This window comes from Microtus ochrogaster, chromosome 8 (genome assembly GCF_000317375.1).
Source record: "Microtus ochrogaster isolate Prairie Vole_2 chromosome 8, MicOch1.0, whole genome shotgun sequence".
Classification (NCBI taxonomy): domain Eukaryota; kingdom Metazoa; phylum Chordata; class Mammalia; order Rodentia; family Cricetidae; genus Microtus; species Microtus ochrogaster.
The window spans coordinates 61,069,049-61,083,607 of NC_022015.1; the positions used below are offsets into that span (position 1 = coordinate 61,069,049).

The 14,559-nt window shown below is 42.7% G+C and overlaps 1 protein-coding gene across 1 annotated transcript in view; it reads right to left on the reverse strand.

Moving 5' to 3' along the window:
* Asah2 (N-acylsphingosine amidohydrolase 2) overlaps positions 1-6,448 on the reverse strand; it is a 94,129-nt gene extending 87,681 nt beyond the window's left edge. Inside the window, exon 1 of the mRNA XM_005352140.3 lies at positions 6,328-6,448. The gene's annotated coding sequence lies outside the window, so the exon portion shown is untranslated. The remainder of the gene's footprint in view (positions 1-6,327) is intronic.
* Between the last annotated feature and the right edge of the window lie 8,111 nt (positions 6,449-14,559).

The window sequence follows — 14,559 nt, forward strand, 5'->3', positions numbered from 1 at the left end:
AGGCAGTTTGGATGCTCACCTTACTAGACCTGGATGGAGGTGGGTGGTCCTTGGACTTCCCACAGGGCAGGGAACCCTGATTACTCTTTGGGCTGACGAGGGAGGAGAACTTGATCGGGGGAGGGGGAGGGAAATGGGATGCGGTGGTGGGGAAGAGACAGAAATCTTTAATAAATAAATAAATTTAAAAAAAAAGTTTCAATGGTAATTTTGTCTGCCATTATATAACTGATTTATTGATTTATTAATTACCTGTTATGAATTCTGGTAAATTATTTTAGGTATAATAATCTTTATTGTCCAGCAGGTGTCATGGTTGCAGAGTCACAACTAGAGGTGCAACCTGGTGCCATGAACTGTCCTGAACTGCTTAGGTTTCCCCTCCTTGGTGCTGGCTAAATACTGAGAAATATGCTTTGCTTGACAAATTAAAAACAATTCAATGAATTCCATACATGGACCAAGAAGCCCAGAACTCAGGAGCCAGGAATATAAACCGGAAGTTGCTCAAGTCTCCACACAACAGGGAATGTGGCAGTGGGGGCGGGAGGAGGCATGCATGTACTTGGGAAATTTCCAAGCCACAGCACATAGCTCCCAGTTAGCTCCGCTGTGTGTGTGTGTGGGGGGGGGGTTACAAAAAAACATTTAGTAGGTCAAGGCAAGTCAAGTGGATGGGGTGGGAGACTTTTTGCACTGTGGACCATTTAGGCCTTTAAGCTGATCCACCTGGTAGGTGTGGCGCCAGATGAAGAAGGATGCTAGAAAAGAAATCCCACACCAACTCAGAATTGAGTATAATAAAAGGTTATTTATTTAGGGGTACACTCACAGATCACAATCCTCTGCTGGAACGGGGAACAGCAACTAAATCCCACAGTCAGAAAAGAGGCCAGACACACACTTTACATGGGCATATATAGTATAAGAAGCCACACCCAAGTGGGCCAGTAACTTAAAGGCTACTGGCAGTAGAAATTCCTACAGCCATGAGCATCAGAGAAACTCGATAGGAGTTTACTTTTATTGTCTCAAGGCTAGTCATTTGGTCAAGAAATTGCTTTTGCTTTGACTACTTGACTGTGTGCAGTAAACAGAGACTGCACTTTCATTTCCCAACCACACAGAATAATTACACAGAAACTATATTAATTATAATACTGTTTGGCCAATGGCTCAGGCATATTTCTAGTTAGCTCCTATATCTTAAATTAGCCCATTTCTATTCATCGCTACAAGGCTGTGGCTTACCATAAGGTTCTGTCATCTTTTTCCTTTAGCAGCTACATGGCATCTCCCTGACTCCACCTTCTTTTCTCCTCTATCTCTACTTGGATTTTCTGCCTGGCTATATTCTGCCCTGACATAGGCCAAAGCAGCTTCTTTATTAAGCAATGGTAACAAAACACAATCACAGCATACAGAGGGGAATCCCACATCAGTGTGTTGTGCAGACTAGACACAGAGGGCACACAGGAAAGTACTGCTGAACTTTGACTAAACAAGGCAGAACAGTCCTTTGGATTCCTGTTTCACAGAAGAGTCTGTCAGACATTCTGCAGGACACAGAAGAAAGTGACTGATGAACTTTTCCAATACAAGGCAGGATGGTCCTTCAAATTTCCCGGCTCGCTGAAAAGTCTGACAGACACTCTAGGTCTGTAGGATGAAGATGGATGCCCCAGCACTGCAGAGGAACTTTGAGTGACTGTCCAGGCAGCCAAATGTCTCTGTTGTTAGGTAGTATTACATCCTTTTGGGTCTTGGATGGAGTTAAAGACTAAATAGAGTTTCAGTTTTCCTTAGGAATGATAGAAAGTAAATTAGGTATAAAACTTTGGCGTCACTAAGTGGAGTGTTTTCCCTGAATTTGCAAAATGCAATGGACTGAATATTGTAGATTAACTCTTACCTGATAATTGTTTTGTTGTATGTAGTTTTACAGTGTTAAAGTCAAAACCTTTCATTTTTATTTAGACAAAAGGGGAAATATGAAATATTATTTTAAGATGTGTTATATTTGTTTATGCTGTGGAACATTTTTTAATGATGCAAAGGTGAATTGTATTCTTTTACGTTGCATTTGTTTAATTCTGTGAAGCTGTGTTACTGTGCCTGTCTAAAACACCTGATTAGTCTAATAAAGAACTGAATGATCAATAGCACAGCAGGAGAAAGGATAGGCGGGGCTGGCAGCCAGAGAGATTAAATAAGAGGAGAAATCTGAGAGGAAAAAGGAACAAGAGAACAAGGAGAGGAGGAAATCAGGGGCCAGCCACCCAGCTACACAGCAAGCCACAGAGTAAGAGGAAAAGTAAGATATACAGAAGTAAGAAAAGGAAAAAAAAAAACAGATTCAAAAGGTAGACAAGATAATTTAACTTAAGAAAAGCTGGATATAAATAAGCCAAACTCGGCCATGTATTCATAAGAAAGAATAAGCCTTCATGTGTGATTTTTTTGGGGGGAACAGGGAGCAGGCCCCCAAAAGAGACAAAAGATTAAAAACAGCAAGTATAATCAAATAAAGCACAATTTCTCAGAACTTTTGAGATATAAGTAAGGCAGTTCTAAGAGGTAAATTTATAGCTTTTAGTGCTTAAATTAAACAATAACAACAACAGAGATGTCTGAAATAAATAAGCAATGATGAACCTCGAGGTTTTAGAAGAGCAAAAGCCATCCAAAGCCAAAGATCAGTAGAAGGCTAAAAATAAAAAAGATGAGGACTAACCCAAAGAAAGAACAGCATGTTGAATCAATTAAACACAAAATTGACTCTTTGAAAAAAATAAATAAGATTGAGAAACTAGCCAAGGATAAAAGTTCCAGAATAATAAAATTAGAGATGAAAGAGAGTCGTGTTACAATAAAATCCAAAGAAATCAGCAGCTCATCAGGGGATTCTTTGAAAATACAGTCCTCAAAACTGGACAGTTTAGAAAAAAATGATAAAATCCCTATATACACATAACCTGCTGAAATTAAATCAAAAATATATCAGCAGCTTAAACAGTTCCATAACCAACAAGAGTAAGACGGTAATAAAATTATCTCCCCATGAAGAAAAGCCCTGTACCAGAGGGACTTATTGGTGAATTCTGTCAACTCGTTCGATGAAGACTTAGCACCATCCACTCTTCAAACTGCTCCTTGATAGAACAGAGAGAGCATTAACAAACTCATTTTGTGAAGCCAGTATTGTCCTGACACCCAAAGTAGATAAAGGCACAGATACAAACAGAAGACTGTTTACCAATTCTTCTCATGAACACAGATGAATAAACGATTTGCAGGCCTGAAGATACATTCCAGTGATTAAGAGCATGCACTGCTCTTCCAGAGTACCTGAGATTGGTTCTTAGCACCCCAGCCAGGTGGCTCACAAGTACCTGGAACTCCAGCTCCAGAGGATCTGATGCTCTCTATTAGCCCCCAAATACACCAGCACTCACGTGCCCATACCCACACAAAAAGTCATACGCATACACACAATAAAGATAAAATTATCAGGAGCATCTACCACAAGCTTTTGTGAGCCATGGCACAATTACAGCTTATAGCAATTGATAATTCAGATGTCAACCCACCTGAGAATTTATTCCCAGATGGGGAACACTGGCCTGCAAAGCCAGCAAGGCCACTGACTCTGAAAACTGTTACTTTCACCTGTAATTTCGCTGTGCAACAGCAGCTATGATATCCCCACATTACCAAGTGTTTTCATGTAATGTATACATGTCATCTCATGATTACATCTCAATCTTATTGGCACACATATTTGTTCATGGTCAAAAGGATGACGCCTCTCTATTGAGAAACTTAGAAACTCTATCATTAGCCTTACTGACAGAGCAAGCTGGCCAGACACACATCCTTCTGGACAGATCACAAACGGAACTTTTACAGATCTTACTTATGAAATTGCAACTGTCTGCCTTGTACGACCTAAGCCTTCAGATGATTTATAATAAACTAGGGTGGTATTGCAGGTGTGTGTCCTTGTTCTTAGTCCGTCAAGAAATCAATAGCACCTAATTGACTAACCATGTCCAGGTATTATTAATCACACTTACAAAATGTAAATTAATGCATGTATTCTTTGCCTTTTCCTTAGATCTCTCAATGGGTTAGTTTTCTCCCTTTGTAACCTGTGGTGGCCCCTTTAGAAGATGACCAGGACCTCCTCACACTGGAGCTGCAGTTAGCTACCAAGTAGCTGATACGTTTTACTACTTATCTTCAAAGAATGTCTGTGTCCCTGAGAATTTTCCTTGTAGTTTTTTATATTACTAACAAGTTGCTAATGAATGGATACACACACACACATACACACACATTTGGGAATTTGTTACAGCAGAAGAAATAGATTGAGAAGAAATGAAATGAAGAAGGAGAAGAAGAAAGAGCACATGCATAGAAAGAATGTGTGAAAGACTATTCCTTCCTATAGCCATCAGACTTTTGTTCCTGTGCTTATTGTGGCTTCTCTTTTTGAATCCTAAGTGAAAGCCTTTAAGGCTTGAAGGTTTTAAATGTAAAATAAATCTTTAAAAAGCTAAAATATTTTTCAAAAGTGTGCATGAAAACGTTAAGATAATATATCATAATTAAGTTTGTTCTATCTCAGGGATTCAATGTTGATTCAACATATGAAAAACAATAAACATAATATCCAAAAGGCTTAAGGATAGAAAGTACACAGTCATCTGAAGAGATGCAGAAACAGCTTTTGACAAACTTCAACGTCCCTTCATAGAAAATAATCTCTGAATATGTGCGAATGTGAGGAATATATCTCCACTTAAAGACTATACATGACAAACAAGTAGCTAACATTATACTAAATAAGGAAAAACGGTTTCCTAAGGTCAAAAGCAAGACAAGAGTTCTTTCTCTCTCTCTCTCTCTCTCTCTCTCTCTCTCTCTCTCTCTCTCTCTCTCTCTCTCTCTGTGTGTGTGTGTGTTCTTATTCAATATGGTGTCAAAGCTGAGGTAAGTTTTCAGAGAAGGTATCAAATGGAAGTTAGAGATCTGGACAATGGTTCTCTTGGGTTCTAACTACACTACGACTACGTATTCCTGGAAGCTTGCAAACATCTTCACCTTCGGCACAGCGCTTCTACATTGTATCTTCATGGTCCTCTTTTCCCCAAATTGCCTCTGAGCTCTCCCATGTTTCCTTGGCTCAGCAACCACTAGTCTTCAGAACCCAGGCTCTACAGTCCTTCCTTTCGGCACCTGTCTTTCACTTTAGCAAATATCCATGACTTCAGGCAACATGATCTGATCGAGACATTAAACTGAACTCCGTGGCAGTCTCTCAGAGTGCGTGTGGCTTGCCCAAGTTTTACATCAGCGTTTGAATTTTTCAGAGAAATCTTAGTTATCAAAGAAATACCTAGGTTGAAATACAGATGAACAGAAGCTACCAACACTTAGAAGAGAACATTCCCGGTAATGCCAAAGCATTTGAATTTTGGTTTTGCTCACCGTGCTGGCTAAGGGGCAACTCAGTTTCATCTGGAGGTAGCGCTGACTGGGAAAAAGTGTTTTTAGCTTGTGGCTGATACTGCAGTGCTGAAATGTAGAGAGAGAGAACTCCTTGGGCTCAGCCTGTATTCCTTGAAATACATTCCATCAAATTAAAATCTTTGAAGGCATTTCTAGTCTATTTTGAGTTTCTGATACGGTTTTCACTAACAAAAATGCAGGCTTGTGAAGTAATAGCGATGCCCACATGAGCAGTACAGCAGTCCGAGGAGACAACCAGGCTTCCTGAAGGTTGCTTCAGGTCACACTGCATACACAGGGGAATAAAGTAGCCAGTCAGGGAGAAAGAGTCATAGCTAAGGTGATGCCTCCCTCATTCGGGCTTGTGATGAATTTGTAAAAGTTGCTCCCTGAGTCTGAGGTTTTAAATTTTGCCTCCCAAAACGGGGCAGAAAAAAACGGATTTCTGCCCCCTGGCTCCACTAATTCGGCAGACAACTTCACCTCTGTGCCTCTGGGTAGAAATTTACAGGATATATAGCAAAAGTGTCTTTTGAATCTCACTGCAATCATGACATTCAAATGACCTGATCATGCAGCACTGGAATTCAGATCAGTTTAAAGACAGTTCACAGATGCAAAGATGAAGCTTAAATGAGGATGGACAATCCGGGGGCACTCACTCTGCACCCGGGGCTCTTATTTTCATGATAGAAAGCAGGCTAATAGACAACCGCTCTTTCTCAAGGGGACCTTGTTTGCAAACATGAACAATCATTGCTTTGTTCTCTGGAGGGAAAACAATACAGCATCAATCAAAGCAAAGCCACATACCCCGACTCGCTGCTGCAGCTGCTCGGCATTCCCTGCAAGCCAGAAAGCCTGCCGGGACGCTTGGGTATCTTCCGCCTTGGCTCCCTGAACACCCGCTGCAGGTTAACTCTTGGAGGCTGGATGCTCTAAACCCAGAAAGCCAAGGCTCTCTAATTTAACCACTTGCGCGCTGACTCCGCCAGCAGGCACCAGGCACACTGCTGAGCCTGCTGATGGTCCAACCCTTGCACCATCAGTACTTGGAAGGGAACTCACAGAGGAGCAGTTCTCTACCTGTGGGTTGTGACCCTTGTGTGTGTGGGGGGAGGGGGGGTCGAATGACCCTAGGGGTTGTCTCAGACCATTGGAAATTTGCATTGCAATCCATAACAGTGGCAAAATTATAGTCATGAAGTAGCAACAAAGAAATTATAATTTTATGGTTGGGGTCGCAGTGTTAGGAAGGTTGCGAACCACTGATATAGTCTGACCTGCTTGTCTGCTTTGATTTGGAAAGGAATCAGCTCGTTCCCCAAGATATCACTGCACACCGCAGAGACAAGATTGAGCCATCAGTGCAGAGACTGAAGTATAGAACATTTTGGATGAAGGAGTTAAGCTCTAGGAAAGACGGTGTCTCCACTTTCCTAGACAGAGTGCAATTTGAAGGAGAAAATTATTCGCATGCAGTAAATGTACCAAATTACCTGGGTAATTTGGAGAAACAAAGTCATATTTATACTTCCTATGATGGCCCTCTAGGGAAACCCCAAAAGCAGCTTCCTTCAAAACCACCTGTGTTATCTATATTAAAGTTCCTAGGACAGGTAGGGGAGTGCTGTGTGTGTGTCATTCTTCTGTTTGGGAGTTGATTTACAAGTATCAAATCCAAGGAAAGAAAGTAAACCCTTCCAGTTTTGGAGAAACTTGTTTTGGTTATTTTGTCTTCAGCTTTTTCTTCTTGAGACACATTATCACTGTGTCCCAGCTTCAATCACAACCATCCCCCGGCCTCAGACCTCTTGAATGATGAGATCTCAGGCATGTGTCTCAAGTCTTTGCAGCCTGTCTCATTCCCTCATGTCAATGCAGGAGGCTGATAAACCTAGAATTCCCAAAGAAAACTTTGCTTCTTTTCCGCTTGGAAGTGAATCACTACATACTAATGCCGAGGCAAGAACCAAGCTATGGCAAGTCCCTGGCTGTCTCCAGGCGTGATCTTCTGAAGCCACAGAAGGAAGTAAGAACTTAAGTACAGAGCAGGCAGCTGTGAAACAAATGTTTGCTAAAATCGAACTGTTGCACGTACTCATGAAGACAGATCGGCCCAACAGTAACCAGGGCTAGGGACTGCCTGTTCCTCCTCTTTGCTCTCTGAGGCTGCTGCCAGGACTGCCTTCTGGGGTTTATTACCTGCTAATTAGGCCCTGGAGCCTTTGTCTAAACTACTTCTACCCTGGGAGTTTCAAAGCTCCAGGAAAGAGTGCATTGGACCTCTGCATAGGAGAGCTTAGACGCCTGGTGGTAATGACAATGACAACAGCAGCTACCCTGCTGAGGCCTGTACACTGACTGTTTCACACACACTCTGTAAGAAGGACCACCAGCTAGCCAGAAAAATCTGGGTTCCTTTCTCCTTCCCTGTTGACCCTAGAGTCAGGGCTGGTCTATAGCTGAAATCTGAGTTATGGGAGGTCAGAAGTGACCACACGGAGAAAACTAAGAGGTGACCCCTATCGATCAAGAGGCAGTGGAGGCTGGGAGGGGTGGGGGTGGCGGAGAGGGAAACACTGAACAAGACTGACCAGGGTGTCTCATTTCAGCTTTATAGAGAATGACTGTAATTTCTTCCTTAGTGTTTAGTGCACCGTTTTGGAGCTTTCAAATCTCACTTTGCCACTTTTAATTACTCTGACATGTGCAGCAGCCCCATTTCCTGACTCTTGACCGGAAACCAGCTGGCAGGTGTGTTCAGCTTGCGAAAGCAGTACACATCACTTCTGTGTATGGAATACTTCAGGAATATTTATTTTTGTTTATATTTTGTCAACTAAAAACTAGAAAATGTCTCTGACTCGAGCTGGAGTACACAGCAATGGATGTTATTAACGCATCACACGACATCCAAGGAGGTCATCCCAACACCTAGTTATCTTAGCATCCCAGGACATTGTTAAGGATCCAGATCAGGCTCTGCTAGAGGAACAGGGCACCTACATCCATGAGCATCTTTAAGAGCAAAAAAAAAAAAAAGCTTCCAAAAAGTTGCTCTAGGAATTTCCTATATTTCTAGGAAATATAAATCTATGATATAAGCCGCCAATCTCATACCTTTGTGTTTACACACAGGAAACATAGATCATGTATCACAGCCTGAGCACAAGGATGCAGATCATGCAAGAATGTTCTCGGCTGCTTCATTCATATCAGTGCTCAGAGTGGGGCTGTAGCACCTTTGTTCTGTCTACCACTGCTCCCTAACAGAAAGAGTGACCCAGCTATGCACACAAAGCAGACCTTTCACGTGGTTGTGACTCAAGAGTTGGTAGAAAGGACTTAAAAGAGAAAGGACATATTTTTGCCCACAGTTTCAGAATATTCAGCCCACGGTCCCTTGGTCCAAATGAACAGGACATCATGGTGTGGGGACTAAGCACTGCTCACTTCATGGGCAACCAAGTAGCAAAGAAAGAGGGCTATGGACATTGGGCTGCCTTTCTCCCCTTTCATTCTGTCTGGGTTCCAGGCTGATGAAATTTTACTGGGTGTAGTCAGCCTGGGTCGTCTCTGGAAAAGCCCTTATAGACACACTCTCGGCTATACCTCATCAATCTCCTAGATGATTCTAGATTCAGTCAAGTTGACAGTGAAGGCCCTTAGCAGGGATGAATGTAAAAAATATAAAGCAGAGTAAAACAAAGCAGACATAGAGACCACTTACTGAAGACACGGTATTGTGAGGGAAGAGTGGACGGCTGGATATATATATATGGGAAGAGTGGACGGCTGGATATATATATATATATATATATATATATATATATAGAGAGAGAGAGAGAGAGAGAGAGAGAGCACACTTGCCTACCACAGTTTAAAAAGAAAAGAAAAACCCAGGCGTCTTAGTTAGGGTTATCACTGGTGTGATACAATACCATAATTAGAAGCAACTTGGCAGTGGGGGCGGGGGTACGTAAAGGCGTAAAGGGTTTATTTGGTTTACATATCCTGGATCACAATCTACTAATGTTGTATAAAACAAGAACATTGTCACCCCAAAGTATGATTGAGGGGAAGGTTTTTATTGTAGATGAGAGAGAGAGAGAGAGAGAGAGAGAGAGAGAGAGAGAGAGAGAGAGAGAGAGAACAACTGGGGAAGAGTCCAGAGCAGAGAGAGAAAACAGTAGATTAAACATGGCCAGTAGACTGAATTGGGCCATGAGAGGAGGGAAGTGAGGGCGAACAGGAGACAGGGACAAAAAGAGAGCAAAGAGGGCCAAGAGAACACACGGCCGGCAGAGTTATATAAGACTGAGAACCTGGGAGTCGGGGAGCCTATGAGCTGGAGAAATCTAGGGTAGGGGCAGGATGAGAAGAGCCAGATGCCAGGGTGGACTCTGTAACAGGTACTTGTGCTGCTGAGAAGAGCCTGGAGGCTCGCGTGGGCTTCGTAGATGCTACAGGCACCACAGTGAGCTGTTTACCCCAAGTTTCTTTTGGACCTGAGCAGATACTATTCTGGAAACCTGGAGGCAGGATGCTGCTTACTAAGGCCTGCTGCTCAAGTCTTGCTCCGCCTGCTTTCTTTTTGTTTCTTTGTTTTCTGTTTTTTCAAGACAGAGTTTCTCTGTGTATCTCTGGCAGTCATGAAACTCACTTTGTATAGCAGGCTAGCCTTGAACTCACAGAGATCCACCTGCCTCTAACTCCCAAGTGCTGGGATTAAAGGTGTGTGCTGCCGCCGCCACTGCCACCACCACCCCCACCACCACCACCAGGTACCAGCCTGCTTTATTATAGAACCAGTCAGTCCAGGGGTGGCTCCAGCTGAGCCTTCCCTCATCAACCACAAATTAAAAAAAAATCTTATGGGATTTCATACAACCTGATCTTGGAAGTATTTTCTCAGTTAAGGGCCCCTTCTCTCAGCGGGGTCTGGCTTATATGAAGGTGACATTAAAAACTAACAAGCACGGTAGTAGAAACAAAGAGTGGGAATTGATCTCAGCTCTGCAGGGCTAGTCAAGGCTGACTGAGAAAGCTATAGGAAACGTTCTCTTGAGATAGCGTTATCTGATATCTTCATATTTGGGGTATTTGGGGTATATAAACACATCTGTCAAACAACTAAAGTAACTAATCTGTATATTTTATCACGAATGGTAAATACATGCTTTTTAAAAAACTATTCTTTCAAAGAGAATGAATTTTGCTGGACCTTGCAGCCAAGTCAATAATATGCCTCAAGATCATTTAAGACTATATGCTTATCCTGTCGTCCTACTGCGTGCCCCACCTGTTTAAGTTTAACCTGCCTTTAAGAGAACAATGTAGCACACTTAACTAATACTTAGATTTCTTATCCAACTTAGTCCTCACAATATAAACTAAATGCATAGCTTTAATCTCAAGTTATGGATTCTTCCATGCCCTAATACAGAATAACATATGTATGTGTTGTGGCAATCTTTTGCTAAAAGAAGCCAACAGTTTGAAAGCAACCCTAAACCAAACAAATGTTGGAAGTGACATTTAGAAGCAGTTGATAACATCTGTGTAGTTTTGAGTGTTCTTCTGGGTGAATTATGTCAGGATAGTAACATCTGCCCTTGTAAAACTCTGCCAAAGAACTCTGCCTGTAATCGCTTGTTCCTTTCCCATACTGTGTCTTCTGTGCTGGCCAAGGAATGCAGAGGAAAGCCGGTTGTTAGGGCCAGGCAGAGATGTAGGACAGGCACAACAGAAAGGCAACAAGAACAGATCAGGCACATACAACAGACACACAACAGATGAGTCAGGAACCACAAATTACAGACAGATGAAGACACAGGGAGAGAAGTACAGAAGTCAAAATTGAGCTGAATCTTGGCCAAACTAATCAAAGAGGAAATTCCTGTCTTCATTCCTTAAAGCCATATTGACACATTTTAGTGGCCACTCTGATCTTTCTTTAGCATATTAACTAACACAATCAATAAATCTTAATTTGAAAGACAAAAATCTGAACAAATTTGAGTTGAGGATATGCATACTGACCTTGGGGGGAAGTGAACTGGCACTTTTATATACTTTGAACTGTGCATTAAAAAAAAGGATGAATTGATAAAGATAAGCATAAATGATCGCTCTGTGGAAAGCAAGCAGAGTAAAGTAATGGTTGAAACTATACATGGAACTACAGGGTTTTATTATGAAATTCTTAAATAAGATTTCTCATAACGAAATGGAAGGAAGAAGAGAGTTTGTAGAGAAAAGTTCCTCATTTTGCCTAAGAAAAGAAATAGGCTTTCTGAGGACAGGACGGGCAATCCATCATTTCTTCTGATTTTAACGAGTGTTTGAGCACTGAGCAGCTCACATTTGGTGACAGTTTTGCTATCCCAGATGTATGGCAAACTCAGTTTTCCATCCTCACCACGTGTGAAAGTGACATTTCAGAAGCCTTGTTCCCTTTTCACTTTTGTTTGAATGTGGCTCAGGTGAGTGTTCAAGACACCTACATTTCCTCTTCTGGGGAAAGAATGGTTTCCTCCCCTGCCCCCCATGCTCTAACAACCTCTGCTATTGCTGGGCACAATGGGCACAATGGGCACATTGGGCCAAAAATTCTTCCTCCTCTCACAGTTGCCTCCCTCTGTGCTCAAGATCCCAGAAGCCCCTGAGAAAACTCATTAGACACCCACTTGCCTGGAAGATTGAGAGTTGCTCTAAATAGCACCAGGAAGGAGACCAGTCCGTTAGGGCGGGGAAGCACCACATCCAAAGGGGACTTGTGCCCGCAGCCCTGTGGGACAAGATTCCCTTTCCAGCTATTTGCTGTACTTGTTCATCATGGAACCTGTGGCTTGAGAGGGTTAGCAAATGCCTACAAACCCATTTGATGTGGAATTCAGGAGGCTTGTGGAACTAGGTGTAGTGTTGTCTGCTAATGGACACAGCAAGGAAGTGTGTACGGGACACACTTTGTCTCTAAGTCCCTTCCTGGTTCCCTCACTGCTGATCACCATTCAGAAGTCAAAAGGCTTCCTTGGCAATAAGCACACTTCCCACAGGCCTGGCAATGGGTGACTACGGCCCCCTGAAACTCCAAGTCAATGAGAAAACAAACATCTTAGTAGTTAGATCATGTTTCACCCAAATGATCATTGTCTTTTATTATTATTATTAAATATTCTGATGCAGATATGTAATTAGGCTATGTGCATTGTAACTGAGGTAGGTTTAGTCATTCTGACTAAGATGGGCAGAGCATCCAGACATCTGCTTACTTGCACATCTGGTAAATATGAACCTCTATATAGGAGGCTCCTTTTTTTCTTTTTTTTTTTTTTATTGAGAAAAAAAAATTCCGCCTCCTCCCAGCCTCCCACTCCTCCCGCCCTCCCCCCCACTCCTCTCCCCCTCCTTCTCAAGTCTGAAGAGCAGTCAGGGTTCTCTGCCCTGTGGAAAGTCCAAAGTCCTCCCCCCTCCATTAGGAGGCTCCTTAAAATGCCAACTCGCCTTTGTTTGATGTAGATGGGTGTGCTGTGCCATATTCATGACTCCACCATTAAAAATTTAGGGAGGGCTCCAACTTTCACTGGGTCTCTTGAGATAATTTCTTCCTTGACTATTTCAAAAACATATGTTAAATTTTTTGAGATTTTTATTTTAAAAAGTAAATTTTCAAATCTACCCCACCTGTCTTAGTTGGGGTTAATATTGCTTGGGATGAAACACCATGACCAAAAGCAACTAGGGAAGAGAAGGGAAGGGTTTATTTGGCTTACACTTCCACACCACTGTTCATTATCAAAGGCGGTCAGAACAGGAACTCAAGCTGGGCAGGAACGCAGAGGCAGAAGCTGGTGCAGAGGCTTTGGAGGAACCCTGATTACTGGCTTACTCCTCGCGGCTTGCTCAGCCTGTTCTCTTATAGCACCTAGGATGACCAGCCCAGGGATGGCGCCACCCAAAGTGGGTTGAGCCCTTCCACGCCAACCACTAATTAAGAAAATGCCTTACCAACTTGCCCACAGACTGATCTTATGGGAGTGTTTGCTCAGTTGAGGCTCCGTCCTTTCAGATGACACCCTTCAGCTAGCTTGTCAAGTTGACATAAAACTAGCCAGCATATCACCCCATTCCCCCATTCCCTCCCCTCTAACTCATCCTCTGTCTCTCCATCCGGCTATTCCTACCCCACTTCAGCAGCCATCAATTGTCGATAGAGTCCCAGCTAGAGATGGGACTTTCTGATTCTTTCATCTGCTCTTGCTAGGATCTTCTCTGGCTTGATCTGGAGCAGGCTTTCCACATGCATCACAGCTGTGTGGGTTCATCTGTACAGAAAGCACTGTTTCCCGACTGCCATCCACTACCTCTAGCTCTTATAATATTTCCACCCTCTCTTTCACTATGCTCCTTAAACCTCAGGAGCAATGGGTGTCATATAGACGACCTATTTAGAGCCAAGCACTCCTTACACTCTTATTTTCTGAATGTACTGGCGGTGCGTCTCTATACTAATAGCTATCTACTGCAAAAAATAAAAAATAAAAGCAGCTTCTCTGATGATGGTTGAGAGATGTGCTAATTTATGGGTATAAAGATAATTACTTAGGGGCATCTTAACGCCATGTTCATATAGCAAGTAGCAGTAGGTTCCCCTTTAGGGTCTATGTATTCTTCAGCCATAGGTTCTCAGTTTAGCCACTGGTTCCAGGCATGAGTTTCATTTTGTGAAAAAGGCCTTAAAACTAATCAGAGTATAATCATTTACTCCCATAATATCTAGGCCACTGTTAGCTTGGGGGGGGGGCATATTTTACCAGGCCAGTCATTACTGTAGCTTGCAGCGTTCACAGCTGAGTAAAACACGGTTCATTTTCTCTTCTGATAGATACAACATAGCTCCTTCCAGCACAACGAATGCTAGCTAGTGGGGATGAAATGTGCAGGTCAAAGCCGGGCGGTGGTGGTGCACGCCTTTAATCCCAGCACTCGGGAGGCAGAGGCAGGCGGATCTCTGTGAGTTCGAGACCAGCCTGGTCTACA